The sequence below is a fragment of the Colossoma macropomum genome, unplaced genomic scaffold, assembly GCF_904425465.1.
Source record: "Colossoma macropomum unplaced genomic scaffold, Colossoma_macropomum, whole genome shotgun sequence".
NCBI classification, from domain to species: Eukaryota; Metazoa; Chordata; class Actinopteri; order Characiformes; family Serrasalmidae; genus Colossoma; species Colossoma macropomum.
In genome coordinates, this window is record NW_023494794.1 from 7,489,145 (window position 1) to 7,510,344 (window position 21,200).

General features: G+C 42.6%; 1 protein-coding gene across 5 annotated transcripts in view; it reads left to right on the forward strand.

Annotated features, from left to right (window-relative positions):
* The window catches only part of npas2 (neuronal PAS domain protein 2), a 118,693-nt gene that overhangs the window by 63,124 nt on the left and 34,369 nt on the right, over positions 1-21,200 (forward strand). The window lies entirely within an intron of this gene.

Consider the following 21,200-nt stretch of genomic DNA (forward strand, 5'->3'; position numbering starts at 1 on the left):
CTGAGCAAACTGCTTAGAACCTTTTATCTGAGCAGAGAGAAACACACTGTGGAACATAATGAGAATCAACATAACTGTAGTATGAAATAATACAATATTTTGATTTCCAAAAAAGTGGCTGAAATCTTGTGAGCTGGTTAGTAAAACACTCCAGCCAGTGATTAGATGGAGCAAGTATTGGGGGGTGACTAAGAGTAACCCTGGACTTCCTGGAGGAGCGGGCAGGAAATGGTTAAATAAACACACTGACACGCATTCATTTAACTGTTTTTGAATAAATAAACAGTCACTGCTCAGATCAACAGCTTTTAAATACAATTTTATAAGGTGCCTAAAAGATTTGCAAAGTATTTTGTGTGTGTGTGTGTGTGTGTGTGTGTGTGTGTGTGTGTGTGTGTGTGTCTTTATTGTAAGTTGCTCTTTTTTTCTCTCTCTCTCTTTGTCCTGTGGCTCTCGTCTCCTCTTTACGGCTGTAAACTTTTACACACATTGTATAAATACTTTACGGCTCTGCCTGCAGCACCAGAACAGATCACAAGCGTGTGTGTGTTGTGTGTGTGTGTGTGTGTGTGTGTGTGTGTGTGTGTGTGTGTTCCTGCGGGTGGGAGTCTAGTTTATATGAAGTTTATGTGTGTGTGTTTGTTTTTGTACGTGGTCCATGTACTGTACAGTGCAAATGTGTAAAAAGTTTTAAATATTTGAAAAAAACTGGGCGAGCTCTCTGAGTAAAGCTGAGCTTTGGGGTTTAAGCTGAGATTGAGCTCCAGCAGCACTCCAGCTACGGTTCCCTGGTCGTTCTAGACATTCTGCTCTGAAGCTGTGATAAATTTACTGAATATTTCATCAGGCTTTAGTGGAACACTGTGCTTACAGTGCATTTGCATATTTAAATTATACCCACGAGGCTCCCAATGAAGTGAAACACTTCCTTTACTTTTTGTTTAATTATTTCTGACTACTTATTTTAGCTTCAGTTCAGGCCACGTCTGTGTTTGTGAGTGGAGGAGACGCAGCTCTGTGCTCTCAGACACGCCTCCAAAGTTCAGTCTTAGAAGTTGGTTAATCATTTTCTGAAGTAATCAAACACATTCAGTGGTGTTGAGGCCTGGACTCTGGGGTGGTCAGTCCATTGTTCAGCTTCTTTGTTTGATGTGTCCGTCTCCTTTTCTCAGTGAGGTTCTTCTTGACAGCTACACATCCTTTCAGACCCACAGCGCTAAGTCATCTTCTCACAGTGGAAGGATGGACAGAAACACCTGTGGATGTTTTCAGATCTGGAGCAGCTTGATTTTCTCCTCTCTCTCAAAGATGAAAGCTTTAAGTGCTGTTTATCTGATGGGGGCAGTTTTGGGGTCTAGCAGGTCTTCCAGGTAGTTGTTAGGAGTCTCATTTTCTCTGTAGCTTTTAATCGGTTTTGGAAGCTCCTTTGACCGTCTGCTTCATTATGTAAGTGGATTATCTTATATCTTATCTCCTCAGAACTACTCCTGAAAAATGAATAACTGGTACATAATCGCTGTTTTAACTGGATATCAAATTGAATCTGATGATACAGAATGTATGAATGTAATTACATGTCGCTGCACATATCACAAAATCTCGTATCTCCAATATTGTAACTTTACAGGAGAAGGAAAAAACATGCTTAACTTTTAATGTAAGTCAAACCAGATTTTTTTTCAAGTAATTTTGGGTTGTTTCTTTTGGTCCATTCGTCATGAAATTCACACACAATTTAAAGATCAACAGACATTTTCAAACTATGTCAAAAACTGAAAAATGGTAAAAATAGAGATACAAGGTTTTGTTCCAACAGCAGCGATAAATAAACATATAATTACTTAAGTAAATACTTAATTACATTTAAAGAATGATTTAATGTAAATTGAATGAATAGCTGTAATAAAATGACAGTAATAGACTTTTAAGGCTTAATTATTATTTTGAACTGTTTTCTCTTTGTTGCTCATTCACCCTTTCCAGTCAGTCTGAATGTCTCAGCTGGTTCAAAAGGAAACCTCGACCAGAAACACAGCTGGATCACAGTTAAACTAGTCCAAAATCCCATCTGGTCCAAAGCTAAACTAGTCTAAAACCCCATCTGTCTACAGTTCTGGCTCATACAGAGTGTCTGAGAATCTGTTAGTGTCTGATAGTTGGTTGTGTGTAAAGTGTGTGTTGTTTTCCTCTGAGCTGATATGAATCTTCAGTTATGATAACTTGTTATTATTCTAACTGTGTGGATCACTGACTCATCATCTCACCGCTGACTGTTAGAGCTCATCTCAGTCACCTAAAGACTGGAACCTATTAGAACCATAAACAGTGTGACTCACACACTCATCGTCTGTACCTGAGCGTCTATGTCTGTGTGTGTGTGTGTGTTGGGGGGGGTATGTTCGCTTGTACGTGTAGCATGTGCATATGTCTGTGTGAGAGAGAGAGAGAGAGAAAGAGGGGGGGGGGGAGAGAGAGAGAGAGAGAGAGAGAGTATGTTGCTGTAATCTGTACTGTACATGCTAAAGGCTCAGTAAGGAGGTGTTCTCAATCTGGCCAATCACAGTGAGCCCTGCTGCCCATTTCTGCCTGACTGGTCACTGTCACTGCTTTTACTCAGAGCGTTAAACTAAACCAAAAGTCTAAAGTTTGGCTGAATCAAAGCTGATCTAAACCCAGACGCTGTAAAAACATCCAGTCTGAACAACGAATTTATTTAATTTAAACAAAACCAGTTCATCATCACATGCAGTGTAACTGGACCAAAAACTAAACTAGTTCAAAATCTCAGCTGAACCAAAGACTTAACTCAACCCAAAAGGCTGATCAAAACCTAAACCTCACTGTGACTCAGGCGCCTCACTGAACTGACTTTATCCAAACGCTTTATTTCCACACTGATAAAATCACATCAGCGCTGTTTCGTCTTTTTGTTTACTCTGTTTTATTGAGTTGGTGTGATTGTTTTAATCACTGTTTACATCTCAGCCAGTTAAGTCCAGCGCAGCGCTGCTGTCCGCGCAGCTGGACTGAGAGTTAATGTAGATCAGACTCTCAGCTGGACGGTGAGCTGTAACAGCATCAGGCTGTGAGCTGCGTTCAGCGTCAGGCTGTGTTCAGCATCAGGCTGTGTGCTGTGTTCAGCGTCAGGCTGTGTGCTGTGTTCAGCGTCAGGCTGTGTGCTATGTTCAGCGTCAGGCTGTGTGCTGTGTTCAGTGTCAGGCTGTGTGCTGTGTTCAACGTCAGGCTGTGAGCTGTGTTCAGCATCAAGCTGTGAGCTGTGTTCAGTGTCAGGCTGTGGTGCTGTGTTCAGCCTCAGGCTGTGTGCTGTGTTCAGTGTCAAGTTGTGTTCAGCGCCAGGTTGTGGTGCTGTGTTCAGCCTCAGGCTGTGTACTGTGTTCAGTGTCAGGCTGTGTTCAGCGTCAGGCTGTGTTCAGCGTCAGGCTGTGTGCTGTGTTCAGCGTCAGGCTGTGAACTGTGTTCAGCATCAAGCTGTGTACTGTGTTGAGTGTCAGGCCGTGTGCTGTGTTCAGCGCCAAGTTGTGGTGCTGTGTTCAGCCTCAGGCTGTGTGCTGTGTTCAGCATCAAGCTGTGTACTGTGTTCAGCGTCAGGCTGTGTTCAGCGCCAGGTTGTGGTGCTGCGTTCAGCGTCAGGCTGTGTGCTGTGTTCAGCCTCAGGCTATGGTGCTGTGTTCTGCGTCAGGCTGTGTTCAGCGTCAGGCTGTGTGCTGTGTTTAGCGTCAGGCTGTTTTCAGCGTCAGGCTGTGTTCAGCGTCAGGCTGTGTTCAGTGTCAGGCTGTTTTCAGCGTCAGGCTGTGTGCTCTGTGCTGTGTTCAGCGTCAGGCTGTGTTCAGCGTCGGGCTGTGTGCTGTGTTCAGCGTCAGGCTGTGAGCTGTGTTCAGCATCAAGCTGTATGCTGTGTTCAGCGTCAGGCTGTGGTGCTGTGTTCAGCCTCAGGCTGTGTACTGTGTTCAGCATCAAGCTGTGTGCTGTGTTCAGTGTCAGGCTGTGTTCAGTGTCAGGCTGTGTGCTGTGTTCAGCGTCAGGCCGTGTGCTGTGTTCAGCATCAAGCTGTGTGCTGTGTTCAGCGTCAGGCTGTGGTGCTGTGTTCAGCCTCAGGCTGTGAACTATGTTCAGCATCAAGCTGTGTGCCGTGTTCAGCGTCAGGCCGTGTGCTGTGTTCAGCGCCAGGTTGTGGTGCTGTGTTCAGCCTCAGGCTGTGTGCTGTGTTCAGCGTCAGGCTGTGTTCAGCGTCAGGCTGTGTTCAGCGTCAGGCTGTGTGCTGTGTTCAGCGTCAGGCTGTGAACTGTGTTCAGCATCAAGCTGTGTACTGTGTTGAGTGTCAGGCCGTGTGCTGTGTTCAGCGCCAAGTTGTGGTGCTGTGTTCAGCCTCAGGCTGTGTGCTGTGTTCAGCATCAAGCTGTGTACTGTGTTCAGCGTCAGGCTGTGTGCTGTGTTCAGCGCCAAGTTGTGGTGCTGTGTTCAGCGTCAGGCTGTGTGCTGTGTTCAGCCTCAGGCTATGGTGCTGTGTTCAGCGTCAGGCTGTGTTCAGCGTCAGGCTGTGTTCAGTGTCAGGCTGTGTTCAGCGTCAGGCTGTGTTCAGTGTCAGGCTGTTTTCAGCGTCAGGCTGTGTGCTCTGTGCTGTGTTCAGCATCAGGCTGTGTGCTCTGTGCTGTGTTCAGCGTCAGGCTGTGTTCAGTGTCAGGCTGTGTTCAGTGTCAGGCTGTTTTCAGCGTCAGGCTGTGTGCTCTGTGCTGTGTTCAGCGTCAGGCTGTGTGCTCTGTGCTGTTTTCAGCGTCAGGCTGTGTGCTCTGTGCTGTGTTCAGCGTCAGGTTGTGTTCAGTGTCAGGTTGTTTACAGCGTCAGGCTGTGTGCTGTGTTTAGCGTCAGGTTGTTTTCAGTGTCAGGCTGTGTTCAGCATCAAGCTGTGTGCTGTGTTCAGCGCCAGGCTGTGTGCTGTGTTCAGTGTCAGGTTGTTTACAGCGTGAGGCTGTGTTCAGTGTCAGGTTGTGTGCTGTGTTCAGCGCCAGGCTGTGTTCAGCGTCAGGCTGTGTTCTGCGTCAGGCTGTGTTCTGCGTCAGGCTGCTGAGGGTGATTTGTGGTGCTGGTTCTCTGTAAACGGGCTGATATGTAATTGAGGAACAGACAGGAGGTAAACGGGTTTGTCTCGGCCGTGGAGCAGGAATGCAGGAGGAGACGGATTACATCCTGATCCAAATTCGGAGAAATTAGACTGTTTACCCGTTTACTGAAGAGGCTGCGCAGCTTTACGCCTGAGCTGCAGCCAAACAGCTCACGCGACCCTCGTCCTCCCCACACACAGCGGTTCTGAGGCACCGAGCGCGGCCGAAAAGCCCCGTTTGGCACTAATTATATTCCAAATTTTTCACACTTACACAGAATTCACCAAAACCCAGATCACTAAACCGCTTTAACACTAAAGAGCTTTTTCTTTTGTTTTTAAAGCTGATTAATGTTCAGGAAAAATGTGGAAAATTATGAGAATTACTGAAAAGAAATATACAGTAAATACTATAACTATCAATTAAAACAATCAAAACATATAGAATTCTGTTATTATAGTACATACTTTAAAATTATGGTTCTTTAAGGGTTCTTTAGTAAAGAAAATGGTTCTATGTAGAACCATGAACCCTTCGCATGATTTAAGGGTTCTCTGCGTCATGAAATGGTTTTTCAGGTTGATGGAGAATGTGCTGTAGATGGTTCTATATATAACCTTTTTGAAAAGGGTTCTACATAGCACCCCAAAGGGTTCTGCTATTGTAACGATGTCAAGCTGTAGAAGAACCCTTTTTGGTGCAATATAGAACCCTTGTTCAAAAAGGTTCTATGTAGATGAATATGTATATACTTCATTCTACTATGTAGAACCATCTACAGCACATTTTCCATCAATCTGAAGAACATTTCAAGATGCAGAGAACCCTTAAATCATTCAAAGGGTTCTTTTTGAAAATGGTTCTGTATAGCGCCAAAAAGGGTTCTTCTGTTGTCTCAAGCCTGACGTTTTAACAATAAAATAACCCTGTTTGGTGCTGAGTAGAACCCTTTTCCAAAAAGCTTCTATATGAAACCATCTACATTCTTTGTCAGTCTGAAGAACCTTTCACAATGCAAATATCCTTATAATCATGCAAAGTGTTCTTTTTTTAAAAAAAGGTTCTATGTAGCGTCAAAAATGGTTCTTCTATTGTAACAAGCCTGACATTGAAACAATACAATAACCCTTTTTGGTGCTATATAGAACCATCTACAGCACATTCTCTGTCATTTCACAATGCAAAGAACCCTTTAATCATGCAAAGGGTTCTTTGAATGTTCGTGGTTCTATATAGAACCATTTTCTTTACTAAAGAACCCTTGAAGAACCATTAAGTGTATAATTTAATTATATGAGTAACAACAACAACAACAACACAAAACAACAACAATAGTAATAATAATAGTAATAATAATAATAATAATGTAATAGACACTGTGATGCAGTTATAGAGGCTAAGGGGAAGATTTGTAGTATTATTTGAATTAATAACATAATTTTGTCCTGTTTTTGTTATTGTTTTGAGCTTTTATGATAGAATCATAAATGTATGTGTGATGATTAGTCTTTAGCTCGACTCTATAATAAGTCATTGTAAACTGACCTGCGACTTTATTATATATATTTATTATTAAATTATTTAACTATCTAATGGAAAACTGTGCCCTTTTGACCGGCGTTAATAAGTGCGTACGTGAGTCAGATGAATGGGCCGCTCTCTGTTTGCTGTTAGCTTTGCTGATGTTAGTGTAGCGCTAAAGCTAAAGTGGAGCAACACAGCAGAATGAGTGTTTGATCAGGAGCTGAAATATAGGTCAGAAACACGCCTCTCTCTCCCTCTCTCTCTCTACCTCTCTCTCTCTCTCTCTCTCTCTCTCTGTGTCTCTCTCTCTTGCTCTCTCTCTCCCTCTCTCTCTCTCGCTCTCTCTCTCTCCCTGTTTCTCTATCTCTCTCTCCCTCTGTCTCTCTCTCTCTCTCTTGCTCTCTCTCTCTCTCTCTACCTCTCTGTCTCTCTCTCCCTCTCTTGCTCTCTCTCTCTCTCTACCTCTCTGTCTCTCTCTCCCTCTTTCTCTCTATCTCTCTCCCTCTCTCTCTCTCTCTCTTTCTCTCTCTCTCTCTTTCTCTCTCCCTCTCTCTCTCTCTCTCTTTCTCTCTCTCTCTCTCTCGCTCTGTGTTAACCTACAGTGCGAATGATACGTCAGCAAACCTGATTTTAAAGAACCCGTCAGGAAGTTGTGCTGTAATGAGGCTGTGAGGAATGTTTGGGTTGATTTGATGAGTTCATGGGCTTGATAAGCTTGTTTTGGAGGTTCTTCAGGTGAACGTCGCCTTCCTTTCTTCAGTAGTTTTGATGGAACATGTTTGATTTATGGAAATATGTATGATGAAGAAAACTGGAGGCTGGAACTGACTGTCGTCTTTGTAGGTGAGCAAAGGAATCTATAATAAGGTTTGTTACCAATATGGAAACCGATATTACATATAGATAACAATATTTATGATCCGATACTCTTATTGATACTACTCTTAATAATTTGTACCAAAAAAAGACATGACATGAAAATATGTTAAAAATATTCAAAATGAGAAGATGTGAAAAATGAATTGGTATATTAATGGTCACAAATTAATTGCTAATTATATGCTAATAAATAATTATTATTTTTATATTCATGAATTAACTGTTCATTAAACATTAGTTATTGATTAAGTACTCAGTAATTAGTAATTAAATACACAGTTAATTGTTTTGTTTGTTCAGCTTCATTACTTATTAACTGTGTAATAACTGCTGCTTATTATACTGCTAGTAAACTGATTAGCATGTTTACTCATATGAATAAGTAAAATGAGAACTAATAGGTGCTTCTGTGTTAACCCTGACAATTATTTGTTAATTAATCTACTTATTAAATGTCATTAATTAATTGCCCCTTTGTGTCCTTCTTAGTAAAGTGATTATTCTCATTACTAATTATACTGAATTTTCTAGTTCCACCTTAAACGGTGCAGCAGATACATTCTGTCGCTTAGGCTCCATTTAAGGTGGAACAGAAAATTCGAACAAGAAGCTGGAGAACGAGAAGCGACTTCGGCCTCGTAAAAAGTCGAACGTTAAGAGACATTTTACAAGAAACAAGAAAGTTTTACTTTTGTGGAAAAGTTTCCTGCTGGAGATGCAAGAAAAGCGGCTATAGCTAAAGCTTAAAGCAGAGCAGAGTAAGTCTGGATATTCGTTTATATTTTTGTCCTATATTAGTACATCAGCAATACTGAGACATATTTACAGCCAAGATGGTAAAATGGACATAAAATGTTTAGGTTCCCAAGGTGGTTTGATTTTTGTTGAAAGGACAACATGGTTCTTCTTAACATTTGGGTAGCCGACCCCTGAGCTGGGCTCTTGACCGTGGCATAATGTTTTTGGCTTTTTAATGAAGTAGCCGTCGGGTGGATTGAGCCATATGGTCAATTTTAGCCACTGACGAATGCATCTTTACCATATGACTAATTTCTGGAGAGAAACATTACAAGCAGCCAATTTGTTGATTGTTATCATTGCTCAACTGCCCCCTAGTGTCATGGAGATCAGTCTCTATACTTAGTAGATACATACCATAATTAAAGTGAGTTGACAAACATTTTAACAGGGTCAGTGCCCCCCACTTTAACCCAGATGTCGCTAATGCAATGTGGGGTGGTTTGGGAGAAAGAAAAAACTAGCAGGTGCTTTTATTTTTAGCCACTAGCTAATAAAGCCTCAGTTATGGACCACAACCCTGACTCCACTGAGTTTCCTGGAGAGAACCTGGACGTCAGCATATTGCATTTGGCGGCATTATTATGAAATTCAGTTAAGTTTTTAAAAGTTTTTAGCCATGACCAGAGAACACAGAATGAAACGTTTGGCATTCAAAATGGTCAAGGTCGCCACACGGACGTTTAACAAGGAAATTGTAATGATTTCTGAACTGATCTTTTTAATTAAAACCAATTTGTAAATTGTTTCTTTGCTGAGAAATTTTTGGATGCATATCAATATAATAACACAATGACAATGTAAGTATTTACATTAAATGGCTTTAGTTATACACTGTGTATGAAGTCTGTCAGGGTAACCAGTCTGTCCAGATAAACTGTCACAATTATACGTCCACGACGGAGACGTTTCCAGCTTGGAAATCTCTGATTTTAGCCAGTCATAAAGCCACAACCCCAAACTGTCAGCCAATCAGGAGTCAGTGGTTGTTTTTCCCCACAGTTGGTGGATTCTGGAAAACTCTGTTTGATGTGTCTGTGGGGAATGAAACAGTGCTGGAACTCCAAACACTGAAAGAAGCTGTTTCTGGTTTAGGGGACAATGTGAGTTTCGATTCGCCTGAAAGTGTACTGTTTTAACAAGTTGCAGCTATCTAGAACCTAAACATTTTGCAGAATCGTCAAACCTATACAAGAATAGTGCGCTTGTGCTTTGTATGCTCACATAATTCCAGTACACACATATTTCACATATTAGCAACCACCTGGGAGACCATAGCAACGGCCATGCAACACCTTATGGGGCTCGTAGGCCACTTGCTAAAGTCGGTATCTTGTGTGGACAAAACATTATGAGAGCATAAAAAGTCTGAGTTTTAGTCTCATTCTAAGCCTCTTTGCATCAGCAAACAGCGTATCAGATTGTTTACTGTCGCAAATGTTCAATACGGCTCCTTCATTTCCATAGTGACATGCAAATGGCCACCAGCGGCGAGCTGAGTGACCAGGTGCGGCAGAATGTGGCAAGAGAAATTACAAGTCATATTTCTTTACTAAAGTCAAGCCCTGTGCTGAGTATCCACACCTCTCATTGGCTGTTCACACTTCTGTATGTTCAAAACAACATTTATTAAAGATTTATTAATAGCTTAATGCTAACTGGACTCTGGTCACCATCTCAACATATTCAGCAGTTTTCTTTGAAGTGTTCAGTCATTCGCAAATGCTAACAAATAAGACTTTGTGTTTTTGTTGTAGCACCATTTTGACCATTGCCTGTTTCTTCACATCACAGAAATGGTCTGATTGGTCAGTTTAAATGTCAGTCATATGCTCCCTACCTGTCAAAGTTGGTCACATTCAGTAGCGAAACCCACCAGACTTTCTGACGTCTCGGTGGCGACACTAATGCCATATTCTGCAGCGCTGCTTTAGCCTGGTTTGTGGTTTGATACCATCTACTGGACGAGAAGAGCCGAGACTTTGGGATCAGCTCTGTCGCCTGAAGAAGAGTTAAAACGTCTCACAAACAGGCCGGTCATTTTCTTCTACTTACCACAAAGCTGTGACAGCCAAATGTTCTGAATACAGTACACGACCACTGTGGACCAGCCGCACATCGGCACATCCAGACAGGCTGTTTTTGTTTTTTTGTGCATTCTTGTGGCTGCTGGTGAAAGAATGCATGAACAAGCCAGCGTTATTGTTACTGACTTTCTGTGTTTTTCTGTTGAAGTTATGGCTGATAAAACAACGAAGTCATGAATTCCTGAACCAGTGCAGTCACAAAACAGACTGTATGGACTGAGGAGGGAGCCGCATGTTTCGAAACACCTGGGTTAATCAAAACAAGGGTGCGTTCACCATTGCAGTTTGGTTCCCTCGATCTGGACCAAAGCAGAAATTATACATGCATTTTAGTTCTGCTTTGCTCAGCATTCACACCAACATATTTGACATTAAATCAAATATGGACAGAAAAACACTTTTATGACGTACATTTGGTGACAGTAAATGGCATAATGAAGTAATAAGCCACGAGAGGCAGTGCATTACTGCGACTTTATCACAGGAAGGGGGTTCATGAGCATGACGTGAAGCTGAGTGCCTAAAACTCCCTTCCCTGTGATAAAATCACTGTAACACATGGCCTCAAGTGGCTTATTGCTTTTATAAACCTGCGGACAACTTAAAAAATATGATAAAACACACCATTTTTCAGAAAATAATTGAAGTTGTTATCAATAATAATCAACATAAACAAGTATTCCACCAAGAAATGTAGTTCCTTTAGAGTGTGGTATCATTGCCAAGCAACCATGGACTGCTGGAAAAGAACGTTTGGTCTCCCATCGCTGTATATTGTGGTCATTTCATGTATTTTTATACTTTCTGCAATATAACAATGAACATATGATAACACAGCGCTGTTTAACTTTCACTTTATAAGCAGTTTTTTGTCATCAGATCACCACCAGTGAGTCTTATTTAGCACCAATCCGGTGGTGCCCTCTTCTCACACTGGGGCTGAATCTCAAACGGCTCCCTGCTCCCTGCATAGTGCACTACGTAGTCTAAATACTGGATCATGCAGCCCAACAGAGCAAAATCCAGCTACGAAGTAGTGATTTGGGACTCAGACACATCCACACTCGATAAATGATGCACTGTTTGGCTGTAGAGGTTAGAATTTCTAAACTTTCATAGCTAGAACCCTATTTCGGGAGTACAGAGTGGTTTGGGATTCAGCCTGGGTTTGACGCGACTTCTGACTGAAACACTATTCAAGCAACATTTTTAGACTTTCACAGTGCCATTTTACAGTTAATCACACTGTAAGTCTTTTAATTCAAGCCTGTGATATTAACGATGGAGCTGTTTAGGCCGTTGGCTCTTTTAGCCTGTTAGCTAGCTGACCAGCCTGGTTCTAGCTAAGAAGCTTTCAGCCCCTCAGTTTAAACAAAAAAATGCGTTCTTACTTCATCAGTACTTCATGTGAGCAGGATGAGAGTCAAAGATTATTCCATTAACAGCTCAAGGATTTTTTTGCTGTAGTGCAGTGATACAGAGTTCAGTTGCTGTGAGGAGATCATAGATTTGCATATATTGTAGATTTTACAACGCCTTCTAACACAGCCCAGCCAATCCCATTTTAGGACTGGAACTATCTGTTTTATTATATCTGATAAACATTCAGGACCAGCCTGTACTCTTGCTTAACTGAGCCGACATCTTGGTTTATCTATGTTTTGTGGGATTCTACAGCATCACTGTGAAGCGTATGGCTTTGAGTGGATTACTGTTATTCTAAAACGTCAAAATTGTATAGATCTGTATTATCAGTGGTGTTTATGGTGTTACGTGTGCAGCCTATATAGCGTGCTTTATAATGCCTTTGGCTGTGCCTCAGCCCTGTTTACAACCAAAACCATCCATTCTGTAAACACAACCATGAGTAAAAAACATTCTCAGTAAGAAGTTATGAAGTAAAGAGGCAGTACACTGCAAAAAATGGTGTCTTGTCAAGTGAAATGATCTTAAATATAGTATATCTAATATCTCGTATTTTGAGATTGTTGTGCACTTATTATAAGATTATCTACCTTATTTCTAGACATTATTTCCAGGTTTTAGGTAATGATGTTAAGTAAAATTATCTCACTGCACTGGCAGATAATTTCGCTGGTTTCAAGCTCATTTCTTACAACAAGAAAATTATCTGCCAATAAAGTGAGATAACTTCATAAAATTACTTAAAACAAGTAAAAATGTCTAGAAATAAGGTAAAGAATCTAAAATTGAAGCTTAAAACAATCTCAACATGAGAAATATTAGATTTATTGACTTTTTTAGATCATTTTACTTGACAAGACACCATTTTTAATGTATACTTTCAGTGTTTGGTTCATCTTTTCGGGTCTTGGGTTCATTTGCGTTCGTATTTCAGACTAACAGGCAACGGTTTGTACTGAGATTGACCTCCACAGGGCCTCTGAGTTCACTTATTGCTCGAATGGCAGCGTTCACACTCATTCTAACAAACTACAGTAACAGGAACCATGGTTCATTTTAATCGGACCACCTGCCAAGTGTGAACACACTCTGAAAGCACTGGTTGGTGGGCTCATTTGCACCAAAACCGCAGTAACAATCAACAGATGATGTGCAGCCCTATTTGGACACATGCTGGTTTTGGACGGATGCAGGATTGGATGGGTGCTGGATTGGATGGGTGTTGGGTTTTGGATGGATGTGGGTTTTGGATGGGTGCTGGGTTTGGATGGATGCTGGGTTTGGATGGATGCTGGATTGGATGGGTGTTGGGTTTTGGATGGATGTGGGTTTTGGATGGGTGCTGGTTTTGGAGGGATGCTGGTTTGGATGGATGTTGGTTTGGATGGAGGCTGGTTTTGGATGGATGTCGGTTTTGGACGGATGTCGGTTTTGGAAGGATGTCGGTTTTGGAAGGATGTCGGGTTTGGATGGATGCTGGTTTTGGATGGATGTTGGTTTTAGATGGATGCTGGTTTTGGACGGATGTTGGTTTTGGATGGATGTTGGTTTGAATGGATGCTGGTTTTGAATGGATGTTGGCTTTAGATGGATTCTGATTTTGGATGGATGCTGGTTTTGGATGAATGTTGCTTTTGAATGGATGCTGGTTTTGGATGGATGCTGGTTTTGAATGGATGCTGGTTTTGGATGATTGTTGGTTTTGAATGGATGCTGGTTTTGGATGGATGCTGGTTTTGAATGGATGCTGGTTTTGGATGAATGTTGGTTTTGAATGGATGCTGGTTTTGGATGGATGCTGGTTTTGAATGGATGCTGGTTTTGGATGAATGTTGGGTTTGGATGGATGCTGGTTTTGGGTGGATGTTGGTTTTGGGTGGATGCTGGTTTTGAATGGATTCTGGGTTTGGATGGATGTTGGTTTGGATGGACGCTGGTTTGGATGGATGCTGGTTTTAGGTGGATGCTGGTTTTGGACGGATGTTGGTTTTGGATGGATGTTGGTTTGGATGGATGCTGAGAATTGCATGTTCTTCCCGTGTCTGCGTGGGTTTCCTCCGGGTACTCCGGTTTCCTCCCACAGTCCAAAGACATGCAGTCAGGCTGATTGGACATGCTAAGTTGCCCCTAGGTGTGAGTGTGTGTGTGAATGTGCATGTATGTCTGTCTGCCCTGCGATGGACTGGCGACCTGTCCAGGGTGTATCCTGCCTTCCGCCCAATGACAGCTGGGATAGGCTCCAGCACCCCACCGCGACCCAGAAGGATAAGCGGTTTAGATGATGGATGGATGGATAGTTTTGGATGGATGTTGGTTTTAGATGGATGCTGGTTTTGGATGGATGTCGGGGTTGAATGGATGCTGGTTTGGATGGATGCTGGTTTTGGGTGGATGTTGGTTTTGGATGGATGTTGGTTTGGATGGATGTGGGTTTTGGATGGATGCTGGTTTTGGATGGATGTTGGTTTGGATGGGTGTGGGTTTTGGATGGATGCTGGTTTTGGATGGATGCTGGTTTGGATGGATTCTGGATTGGATGGGTGTGGGTTTTGGATGGATGCTGGTTTTGGATGGGTGCTGGTTTTGGATGGATGCTGGGTTTGGATGGATGCTGGGTTTGGATGGATGCTGGATTGGATGGGTGTTGGGTTTTGGATGGATGCTGATTTTGGATGGGTGCTGGTTTTGGAGGGATGCTGGTTTTGGATGGATGTTGGTTTGGATGGATGCTGGTTTTGAATGGATGCCGGTTTAGGACGGATGCTGGTTTTGGACGGATGTCGGTTTTGGACAGATGTCGGTTTTGGATGGATGCTGGTTTTGGACGGATGTTAGTTTTGGAAGGATGTTGGTTTGGATGGATGCTGGTTTTGGACGGATGTTGGTTTTGGATGGATGTTGCTTTTGAATGGATGCTGGTTTTGGATGAATGTTGCTTTTGAATGGATGCTGGTTTTGGATGGATGCTGGTTTTGAATGGATGCTGGTTTTGGATGAATGTTGGGTTTGAATGGATGCTGGTTTTGGGTGGATGCTGGTTTTGAATGGATTCTGGGTTTGGATGGATGTTGGTTTGGATGGATGCTGAGAATTGCATGTTCTCCCCGTGTCTGCGTGGGTTTCCTCCAGGTACTCCGGTTTCCTCCCACAGTCCAAAGACATGCAGTCAGGCTGATTGGACATGCTAAGTTGCCCCTAGGTGTGAGTGTGTGTGTGAATGTGCATGTATGTCTGTCTGCCCTGCGATGGACTGGCGACCTGTCCAGGGTGTATCCTGCCTTCCGCCCAATGACAGCTGGGATAGGCTCCAGCACCCCACCGCGACCCAGAAGGATAAACGGTTTAGATGATGGATGGATGGATGGTTTTGGATGGATGTTGGTTTTAGATGGATGCTGGTTTTGGATGGATGTTGGTTTTGGATGGATGTTGGTTTGGATGGATACTGGGTTTGGATGGATGTCGGGTTTGGACGGATGTCGGGTTTGAATGGATGCTGGTTTGGATGGACGCTGGTTTTGGGTAGAAGTTGGTTTTGGATGGATGTTGGTTTTGGATGGATGTTGGTTTGGATGGATACTGGGTTTGGATGGATGTCGGGTTTGGATGGATGCTGGGTTTGGATGGATGTCGAGTTTGGATGGATGCTGGTTTTGGATGGATAGCGGGTTTGGATGGATGGCGGGTTTGGATGGATGCTGGTTTTGGATGGATGCTGGTTTTGGATGGATGTCGAGTTTGGATGGATGCTGGTTTTGGATGGATAGCGGGTTTGGATGGATGGCGGGTTTGGATGGATGCTGGTTTTGGATGGATGCTGGTTTGGATGGATTCTGGTTTTGGATGGATGCTGGTTTTGGATGGATGCTGGTTTGGATGGATGTCGTGTTTGGATGGATGCTGGTTTGGATGGAGGCTGGTTTTGGATGGATGCTGGTTTGGATGGATGCTGGTTTTGGATGGATGCTGGTTTTGGATGGATGTTGGTTTGGACGGAGGCTGGTTTAGATGAATACTGGTTTGGACGGATGCTGGTTTTGGATGGATGCTGGTTTTGGATGGATGTTGGTTTGGACGGATGCTGGTTTTGGATGGATGTCGTGTTTGGATGGATGCTGGTTTGGATGGAGGCTGGTTTAGATGAATACTGGTTTGGACGGATGCTGGTTTGGACGGATGTCGGGTTTGGACGGATGTCGGGTTTGGATGGATGTCGTGTTTGGATGGTTGCTGGTTTGGATGGAGACTGGTTTTAGACTGATGCAGTTTGGAATTAATATCTAGTTGCGATTTTTCATACTCATATTTCGAGTGTGATTTAAATTATTTTTCTCTAAATTAAGCTTCAGGCTTTTTTTCTGCCAGAAGATCCACCAGAACATCCACTTTTTCTAGCGTGAGGCTCGACCCTTGACTGTAGGGTGCCTGACAGTCTGTAAGTTGTGGCTGTGATGTCACAGTGCATGGAGGTGAATTATACAGCTCAGTGTGTTTAATGTTGCAGGATTCTCCACTGTGACCTGAATGTTTCTCCTCTTTGAGAAAACAATGTGACTCACCGTGTGTGTGTGTTTGTGAGTGTGTGTGTGTGTGTGTGTGAGTGTGTGTGTGAGTGTGAGTGTTTGTGAGTGTGTGTGTGTGTGTGTGTGTGTGTGTGTGTGTGTGTGTGTGTGTGTGTGTGTGTGTGTGTGTGTGTGTGTGTGTGTGAGTGTGTGTTTGTGTGTATGTGTGTGTGAGTGTTTGTGAGTGTGTGTGTGTGTGAGTGTGTGTATGTGTGGTGTGTGTTGTGTGTGTGTGTGTGTGAGTGTGTGTGTTTGTGTGTGTGTGTGTGTGAGTGTGTGTGTGTGTGTGAGTGTGTGTGTGTGTGTTTTTCTATCAGTGATGTTTGTTTAATGATGAAATGCTTTCAGCGAGGTTTCTCAGCCTGTACGGTTACAGCACTGACTGCTGTTCACTCATTGTTTTTTTCCTTTGTTGTTTATTCATTCCTTCCTGTTAGTCTCTGTTGCTTCCCTTCTACCTCTCTCTCTCTCTCCCGCTCTCCTCTCTCCCTCTGCCTCTCTCTCTTTCCTCTCTCTCTCCTGTCTCTATCTCTCTCTCCCTCTGTCTATCTCATCTCACTTTCTTTCTTCATCCTCTCTCTCCCTCTCTCCTCTGTCCCTCTGTCTTCATCTCTCTATCCCATCTCTCTTTCTCTCTCTCTCCCTCTCTCTCTCTCTCTGTCCTCTTTCTCACTTCTTTCTGTGTCTCTCTTCTCCCTTCTCTCTCTCCTTCTCTTTTCTTTCTCACACACCTATCTTCCCTATCTTCTTTTTACCTCTCTCTTATCTGTCTTTCTTTCTCTCTTGCCCCATCTCCCTGTTTTCCTCCATCTCATTCTGTCTCTCTTTGACTCTCTCTTCCTCTTTTCTCTCATTCATCTACCCCTCTCTCTCTCTGATGTGTGTTGGATTATCTGAGCTGGTTTCTAGGTCAGTCTCCTGCGGGCGGATGTAATGTGTACTGAGCTGTTAGAGTGCAGTTCTGCTGCTTTGTCATCGGATGTGGGTTCTGCACGTTCACCACAGCTGGTTTGGGGGGACAGTGGGTTCTGAAGAGTGTCGTTTATTATTGATTAGCTGCATGAAGACTTTATCCATAACCTCACCGAACGCGCCGTTTCTCAGTTACAAAGATTACGTTCAGTTTTGAAGCGATTATTCATACAAACATCTGTTTGCTGCGTTTGCTTTGTTTAAGGTGTCGGTCAGATGAGCTATAATTCAGTAAGAGACTGTGTTTGACTGTGCTTTTACAGTGGTGTTTTCGAAGCGTCCGTCTCCTGTGTGTGTGTTTATTCTAATCTGCTGCTTGAATTGTTCCGATGTTCAAACTGGGTCTCCTGCACAATATTGTAATGACACTATCAACGAGCGAGTGGTCTATGTTAGTTATATTTGTAAAATAATCTGTGTTATGTATTGTATGATAATACGGCCTGAGCACTGATGGAGCTGCTCTTAATGCTCTGAGCACAGTTGACTTGAACAGAGTCGCCCACCAGGTTTTGGAACGTCACGGTAGAAAAACATATCAGTGCCAGACACGAAGTAGGACTGTCTGTGTTGTGAATCTGTGCCAGGAGGTCTGTGATCTTTTATATCTCCGATCGACGAAAACGGGTCTGATCAATCCTGCAGAAGTGGTTTCTGACGCAAACCGAGACGACCAGCCATTTTAACTGATTTTTACGGCAGAACTCACGCCGACTACAGGGAATGTGTAAATTTTCAGTTTTTACTTAAAACTGTTACTTGGTGAGACAGGTTTAATTCCAGTAGCTCGTAAACTTGAACGTAGTGGCAAGTTACGTTCAAACTAGGCTACGACTGAACTTACGTTCAGCTGGTGCAACTGGTACTGGACTTCAGTCACAGTTTAAATGACAGTCGCAATTTTGGTAAGAAAAATCACAATTATGTTTCGTTTTTGTTATGTATGTTAAACTCAGCACATGAATTAAAATTTTGTATGAAAATGTATAATTTAAGTGTGTTCTCTGTAGAAAATGCAGTGCTTTAACTTATTTTCACTTAGAAAATCAAATGTGTAATTTGACAGGGTGCTCAAACTTTTGCACACGTCTGTGTGCCTCGTAGATCCAGTGCGAAACTAAAGAAGCAAACTTAAGACACACTAAACTAAAATATTTTGGAAACGACAAACATAAGAAACCATATTTTATGTTTCCACCCGTTTTCTGTCCAGTTGTAGTTGCTGCAAACCAGAGCACCATCGAGCAAGTGATGTCAGAGCTTCCTCCCAACTCGGAAAGAACAAAGCGAATTACAAACTCTCTCGCAACTTTTATTGCCAAGGTTTTGCGTCCGTACTCAGTCGTTGAGAACCAGGGCTTTCGCAGTGTGTAGCACACTCTGGAGCTGAGATACAGCGTCACATCTCACAGATATTTTACTGACACAGCGAGAAATACATTTATTATTACGATGGCGTTTTACGGCCGACGTTAATAAAAATAAAAATAGTAGACTTCGAGAATAAAGTTATAATAATTCAAGAAAAAAACATTAAATTTCGAGAAAAAAGTCGTAATATTTTCAGAAAAAAAGTTAGAGTTAAAATTTAAAGTTAAAATTTAGAGAAAAAAGTTTTGAGGAAAAGTTGTACAATTTCGAGAATAAAGTCGTAAATTTCGAGAAAAAGTTGTACAGTTTCAGGAATAAAGTCATACTATTTGGAGGATAAAGTGGGCTGCTGTACTGTAGGGGGGCTGCCATAACGCGTTGGGGTCTCGGTTGCTGTACTGGCGCCGGAGCTCCACTCACTCCTGTCTCTTTGTGGATCATTTTGATCATCATTCTCACTGTCTGTGAAACTTCATGCCCTCTTTGAATGGGGGGAGATGTAGCCCCCGATAGCCGTGCAGACGACCCTGCCTGCGATTCTCCTTCAACAACACAGACAGACAGTTTCCTCCAAGTCCGTCTGGCTCTCTATTCCAGATAAACAGTTTCCTGCTCAGCCCTTTCAGCCGTTTCTTATACTAATAACAGGCTGGTGCTGATGTGCAGGAGAGACAGGGAGACTGAGTGTTTCTTTATGGGTGAATCGATATGAAAGTATAACTCCACCAACTCACCACCCCTTATTTAACACGAGGAGGTGCTGCTTCCCTTTGCAAAGCCTTTGGCCACAATATTGCGACCTTTTAATGCCACTTTAATGTCCTAATTCTACGACTTTTTTCCTCAGAATATTACGACTTTTCTCTCAGAATATTACGACTTTTTTTCTCAGAATATTACGACTTTATTCTCAAAGTCTACTATTTTTATTTTTATTAACAGTGGCCCTATAAAGCCGTCATACGTTATGGATCATTCTAAATACTCTGCTTTAAAAGTACCGAGTTGTAACACACTAAGAAAAAAGAAATCTAGAAAAAAAGATGCATCAATAATCGTTTTATAATCGCATCACAGCCTCTGAATCGTAATGGAATCGAATCGTGAGGTGCCTCGAGGTTCCCAGCCCTTGTGTCCTGACTGATTTACTGTATTTATAGTAAAAGTCTTTTGCTTTTAAAAAAATCAGTGTGCATGTAGTGCAGATTCACGCTGAAACAGAGCTTCGAGCCAGAAGATTAAAGAAATTCAGCAAGTGTTGAACTGAAATTGTGTTCTGCTGGTTGAGCAGCAGGTTTGTCCGTCACCCCCTCCTTGCCGCCCCTCCGCCCCGCTGAGGTCTGCACGAAAGGCCTTTCAGAAGTGATCAGCTGTGATCTGGCTGTTGCTCGTGTTCTGCTGTTGAATGAAAGCCTGGAGTGGCTCTTTTCCTCCACGTGTCTCGACGCGGCCCTTCAGCTGTGTTCTTTTCACACGGCTGTTGACCTGATTCCGGTCAGATTAACAGCCGTTTCACTGTGTGTCCTTGGAGCCTTTCAGAAGGTTCATTTGCTGTACCCAGTAAATCGTTCACTGCTTTTATGTGGGATTTTGTTCGTTTGTTCTTATGAATAATTTTAGACGTTTTCTTGTGTGATGGTAGAGGAAAATCATCTCTGACTAACTGTGCAGGCACATAACTGTGCAGGTTTTTTGCTATTAGCATAAAGTTTTATAGGGCTAATAGAAGGATTAGCGCTGTGCTTGGAACCATAATTAAATTTTGAAAAAAAACTTAATTTCCACAATTTTCTCCTTTTCCCCAAATGTCGCTGATCAGCCAAGACACGTTTGGTGACTGAAGTTTGCTTCCTTAGCTTCGTACTGGAGCTACAAGGCTAATGTAGCTAACAGTAATGGAAGGCTATAGCTGCTAGGTTAGCATTTTGCTAACTTGCGTGGATAAATGTTTACATATTTGCCTTAAAACCAAATTGTTAAGTCATCACAAGTAGACTTGCGTATGTGGTTTCTGTCACTCAGACACTGTTATGTACAGAAATGGAAAACAAATTGCTAGCATAAGCTAAAACAGTGTTAGCCGCCTTGAAGCCTGTAATTATCTGCACTTGCATTCATTTTTAGACATGACAATGTGTCAGAAAACCTGTGGTGATTTTGGTGAGCATTTTGCACAGTGCTGATTGGTGGGCCTTGGCTTTAGTTCCTTGTTAGCTACATTAGCCTCGTAGCTACAGTGCTAAACTAAAGAGGTACCACATATGTCTTTTCTGTAATTATCTGCATTTTCCTTAATTTTTAGACATAACAATGTGTCAGAAAACCTGTGGTAATTTTGGTGGGCATCTTGCATGATGCTAATTATTGGGCCTTGGCTTCAGTTCCTTGTTAGCTACATTAGCCTCGTAGCTACAGTGCTAAAGTAAAGATGGCTGTATGTTGAGTAAACGGAGGAAAATTGT